A 6,439-nucleotide genomic window follows, 5' to 3' on the forward strand; every position below is an offset into this window, starting at 1 on the left:
CAGTGGAGCGACTACAGAGTTCTCAGGAAAAAATGCTGCGAACATTTTAGACCTGAAGGACAAGCAGTCTGACTGAGGAAATGAAGGACTAACTTGGGCCAATTTGGGAAACGGTTGTTTTTCCCAGACTTGGCGTTGGACATGTTGACACTACTGAGAGACGTTTTGTACCTTGAGACTTTTTGTACCGGAAATGGGTTGTCAAGAGGTAGCATATGAACTACTGAAGGACACACACACACACGTGCGCGTTTGTACAGAGAGAGAAAGAAGAACTGTTTACTTTTTTCCTGTACTGTTTGTCAAAGGACTTTTGTGTGCCTTTTTTACTATTGTCTTTTTAATAGTTTTTTTTTTAATTTATTGAACACACTTTTAGTATGTATGTGAAATGTTCTTTTTTTTCTAATAGCTCATGTTGCAGAATCCTTTTGTATCTCTGACAGAAAGTACAGTCTTCCTTGTATTGGGCAATAGAAGAAATCCAAACAACCTTAGACAAACAATTCTTGGACGAAAACATCAACTCCCATGATAGACTCACATTCGTCATCTTTGTCATCTTTAAGTTCCAAATACGAGCACAAATGTACACATACTCTATGTTGTTTCTATGGAAATCAAATGTACACATTCATATTCAATGTAGAGAGGGTTGCTTCCTCCATGTGTCAGACTTCACTGTAGATCATTGGTAGACAAAAGCAGCTCACTCCCCCCAAAAACATATTTTATAATAATTTCTCCACATTTTTATTCTCCTCATTCTCCCCGCCCCCCGCCCCCCCCCCTCCCCACACACACACACACACACACACCACCCCACCCACTTATCAGACTACGGTTCAAATCCTGAGAACTCCAAGAACTCCAAAGAAATGTCAGAAGAATGAACAGAAATAGCTTGTGTCAGCCCAAACCAAATTAAAACAACAACAGCACTAGAGCTGTTCATCTATTTCCAGATCCTCTGAGGTACAGTATGTTGCCTCACTACTGCCTATTAATCCTGTTAGCCCCAATCATCCTGACCCCAGCCCACTCTGATGTAACTACCCCCCGACCCCCCCCACAATTAGGACCCGTCTAGATGATAAAAGGGTCTGCTGCTTGTCGAAAAACAAGAACAAAAAACCTGTCCTAGTCATATGCTTTATAACAAAGCTCTGGGCTCTGTGAATAATATGACCTCAAATCAGGCCATCTATTTCCTCCTCATTGAGGTGGAAAAAAACCTGAAGTGCAGCTTCATTGACGTCAATGGAAGTATATCTCCTCCCCTTTCGTTGTATCACGTTTCCTGGCCAGGAGTTTATCAGGATTTGGCTCGTAGATGGAATCTTTAGACTATGCACGTATGTAGAGCATCTTCTAGGAAACCCAACCCTAGAGAAGAGCGATTATTAAGAATCAAGGAAATGGCAGATAAACCTACAGGACCTAGAGATAATGGGACTGATAGTCTGTGAGAGATACTGTACCAAACCAAAACGCCCTCCAGTGCACTCTACAGTGGGTCCCCATTAAACCCACTCCCCTCCAGTCTGCTAGGTAGACCCTGGTTGGACTCCATGACTGGTTTTCATGGAGCTTTAGATTGCATCCACCACAAATTCACACTTTCTCTCTTAGTTTACTGACATACTCAAAGGTACTTCATCTACCTTACTGTCTACCCTCACTCCAGCAGGCTTTTAAGTGGCAATTGTGTGTGTACAGTCTGTATGCATGGGTGTGTGTGTGTGTGTGTGTGTGTGTGTGTGTGTGTGTGTGTGTGTGTACGTGTGTGTGTGTACGTGTGTAAGTGTGTGTGTATGTCCTAGTCATCTGGCCTCACCCAATCACACTCAACTCCACTTAGTGTTTGTCACTAGAGCTCAAGTTGGTCCTTTTGCTGTTTATAACAGTATATTTATTACTTTATTAAGCTGTACATAAGAATACTAGTTCAGTGTAAATCTATTTTAATTTATATGCACTTGCATTACCTTGAAGTGGTGGTGTCTAATGTGTAGGAGGCTCTGGGTCTGAGTCTTTTTATATTCTGTATGATATATATTTGTTTTTTTGTTTTTTTAAATATATATATATAAGTATATATATACTTATATATATTATATATATTCGCACAATGTTTGAGTGCCCTGAGCAGCAGCTAGAGAGAGATATGATACTCAGCCTGGCGATGACATCAGAGAGGACATGTGAGACGGCAGAATTCTGGGTAATGCTGTACCGTAAGATTACAGGCCAGTTCTGGCAGGGGGGGGGGGGGGGGGGGGGGAGCTTAGTGTATGACTGCTTGGTATCAGATCTATGTAACACCCGAGGTTTGATCATCATCAGCAGCTTGTAGTGACTGTCGGTCAGGCTTCTCCATCATACTGCACAACCATTTTGAATGCAGATTGCTTATTAGGTTTCGGATGGACTGGTTCAAGGAGAGGAGGAGACAACGACAGACGCAAAACACGAGCACGTGTCTCCTTTACACCTCGCACTTCATGTCAAGTACAGTAGATAACCAGGGGGGTTCCATTGGTAGCATGCTCCAATACCTTTCCTGAGCACCAACGTGAATAGTGATATGAATTACGAAAAACAAATGTGATCTTCTGTAATTGATTGTGCTAATGTGAACTACTTTTTCTCTGACCAAACTTGTTAGCAGTTTTGAAATTCAAATTTGTCAGTATAACATTGTTAAAATCTATGTTCAAGCTTTTGGTCCGAGTCGTGTCCAAACGGTTTAGCCCAGCCCAGCACTATCTGCATGAGAGATGGGGTTTTCTATGTCTGTCCAATACCGCGTCGGTCGTCGCAGGCGGATATTCAATGTTTCACACAATGTATGGTATAATATTGTATATTGTGTTCAAATAAAATCTGAAATACTTTTTCTATGAAGTGATTAAAAAACAAAGCATGAATATATTCGCTCTGTCCCAGTCTCCTTATTCATGTAGGAGTTGATTTATTTATTCTGGTATTGTTTGGTTCCCAGAGCCGCTGGGTTGTCATGTCACAGTGATGTGCAGAGACAAGGAGGACAGCTGTGACATGTAGCCAGCGCTGCCGTGGTGCTGCAGCCCCACTCCCCCGCTGCCCCGTCCCCGTCCCCGTCCCTCCTTACAGCACCAGTCCCTTCATTACATAAGACCCTGAGTGACACACACTCACTGTAGAACCCCACCAAGCCTTCCACTGTAGAACCCCACCAAGCCTCTCACTCTAGAACCCCACCAGGACACTAACTTTCTTGCAAGTCTGTTGACCTGCTATAATGTTGACTGGCTAGACAACAGATAGGGTTCAGTGCTGCCCTGATTCTCTCTCTAAATCTTGAATGAGATTCATCTCATCAGAGAGAGTTCCCTGTCAACCAACTCATTCTTCCACCCCCCCCCCCCCCTCCCGGTCTCCAAGCCTACAGTAGTTTGACGCAGACGTATAATTTGATAAAGGGATGAAGAGGGCAAGGATGACGGTAGAGGACTGATATTTAAGGCCGGACCTCTCCCTTCCCACAGGGAGTTTATTGCGATGAGAGAGTTATCTATTAAGACTAAGAATACCCAGAATGAGAGAGTTATCTATTAAGACTAAGAATACCCAGAATGGTTCCCACCAGCAGAGGTGAATGAGACCACTTATCTTTTCCCCAGCTGCCTCAGAGCAAATTAGACATGTTTCCAGCGAGAAAAAGAAATTATGTTAGGTTGAGATTTCCCTACTGTCCCTGTGTGTGTGTGTGTGTGTGTGTGTGTGTGTGTGTGTGTGTGTGTGTGTGTGTGTGCGTGTGCGTGTGTGTGTGTGTGTGTGTGCGTGCGTGCGTGCGTGCGTGCGTGTGTATTTATTGCAATCATCCTGGTCTATGTGACTGTGTGTGTGTGTGTGTGTCTGTGTGTGTGTGTGTGTGTGTGTGTGTGTGTGTGTGTGTGTGTGTGTGTGTGTGTGCATGATTGCTTCCGTGTATTTATTGAGATCGCGCTGATCGTTTTAAATGATTAATATCGACATCGGCCAAGGTTATGTAATCGTCAGCCACACTGACACATTCATGATCACATTATGGAGCACAGTGTGAGTCCTATAGTAAAGGAGTGACGTCCAGACACAGTGTAATAACGTTCTAAATGAGACCCAAGGTCCACATTCCATAACTGGCCTTGGCTTGATCTTCCCCCATGAATAACTGACACTGGTGTCATTCACTGAAGATGAACCAGATCTTGGTCAGTGATTAGGTAATGTAATTGAATGTTACATTATTGTATAGCACCCAGCTTCCCTTTGTCAGAAAGGGGGGGGGGGCGGACCTTTCCGAGACATTTCTTTGTAGTGCTGTTTATACATACAGTATAGAAAAGGCTGATGTCTATTTATGTTACTGTGTGCGTCAACCGATTATGATCAGAGGGGGTTTCATCCATTCCAGATGTACGAGGCCTATGTTGTATTTACAATAGCTGCACACTGACCATCTGCGGAGGGATGGTTTGTGTTGATTATTCAACACACAGCGTGTGTGTGTGCATGTGTGTGTGTGTGTGTGTGTGTGTGTAAGTGTATGTGTATATGTGTGTGTGTGTGTGTTTTAGATCTGCTCCGCCTCTGACGTCAATGCGGCTGTGAGAGGCCCAAATTAAAGCGCCCTTGTAATGGGTCATGTGCAAATCATAAACAGGTGGAGGGAGGCCCTGCAGCTGAAGTGTCAAGGGTCGCCCATCCCAAGCAGGGCAGGGAGGCATGGGTGTAGCCCCCACCTAGCCCCATCCCCAACCCCAACCCCCGCCCACACCCCTCTACCTCGTCCGTCCCCCTGACATGCCCCCCCCCCACCCCCCATGCCTGCGTCATCATAACTTTATAGCCGGCTGTAGGTTTTAAAGACCGCTACCAGCGCAGGAGGCTAGGGAGGATCAAATGCTGCTTTTAGAAAATGTGTTCCTGGGAGAGGGCAATGTGATGCTGCTCAGAGCCCCCCCTCTGGGAGGGTATTAACCTCGTTAATGAAGGCAGTAAATCAGTCTTGTGATGGGGGAGACGCGGCTATTTATAACCCAATGGCCAATTAGGAGGAGAGATGGTGACATCTGTTGGAATGTGGAGAACCTGCTAGGCCAACATGGAGCATCAATCTCAACACCCCCCCTCAGCCCCCACCCAGAAATCACTCATTAGAGAGGCACTCTCTTGCCTCGGACACAGATTAAGCCCTAATCCTAGAATACAATGCATCTTCAATGGAGATTTACTATTGAAAATGCTGTGTAGTCCAGGTCCTGGTCTAAGCTTAATCTGTTTCTGGGGAACCAGCCCTTATGAGAGTATACTGTATCTGTATACAGTTCATCCCTGAGACCCTCTCCATGGTTTGATACCATTCCTCATTCTTCTCCCCCCAAAGCTGGAAGGCTGTGTGTCAGTCAGGGGTAGCTAGCCCTGGCTGGTGTGATGGAGGATCAGTCCAGTGTGTCTGGATGTGAGCGGCGAGCGCCAGCTGTCTGAGTCATGTCTGAGTACCGTGGGAGTTGACTTGAGTATTCCAACCTGATGTTCATTTGATTTGGTTGCTAGTAAAGCTGTACACACAAGAGGTCTGAAACTGTACAACACAGATAGCTGCCGTTAACGTCCACCACGGTATGTTTGCTTTGACTGTGCAAATTCTGGAGGCTGATGGAGGTAGAAAATCAGAGGATGGGCTCATTGTAATGCATTGAATGGAGTGGTAACACAGGAATGGTATCACACACACACACACACACACACACACACACACACACACACCACACACAAACACACACGTGTGATACCATTCCTCATTCCATTCCATGCATTACAATGATCCCCGTCCTCTGATGTCTACCTCCACCAGCCTCCCGTGATGTCCAGTCTACTCATTGTATTTTTATGGTCTGAGTGGTCATAATGAAAGAGACAGCCCTCACTGTTTCCAGTCAGCGATAGCAGCCTCAGGGGAAACAAGACTGCACATGCAGTGAAACCGAAAACGATTGGGACATCGAGGAAAAATCCTGGACCCGTAATCTGTCCTGCAGTTACATCACTCATCCATCTGGTTCCTCAGAACATGAACGATACAGTTTTACCCTCAGAACCCAGCATCACCTGAGCCAACACGGGGTCAAAGCTCATCAGTGACCCAGAGCTGTGAAGCGCTCCAGATGGCTGGCGCTGGGTGCTGTCCTGGCCTCCTCCAGCTGAACCTACAGAACAGCACCATATTTGGGCTCGCTGACATGAATAGATGTAAACAACCACTTGATTGCTTGTTCTGTTGGAAATGTGGGGGAAAAAATTCTTGTGTCTTTTTTGGAATTCTGGGACAAGCCGTGTACTGAGGGAGTGGATTTTTTTGGGGGGGATTTCTGTAGCGTGACAAATTTGATCATTCCTTTCTGTCTTGTTTCTT

The sequence above is a fragment of the Nansenia antarctica genome (assembly GCF_963989245.1).
Source record: "Nansenia antarctica genome assembly, chromosome: 1".
Lineage (NCBI taxonomy): Eukaryota > Metazoa > Chordata > Actinopteri > Argentiniformes > Microstomatidae > Nansenia > Nansenia antarctica.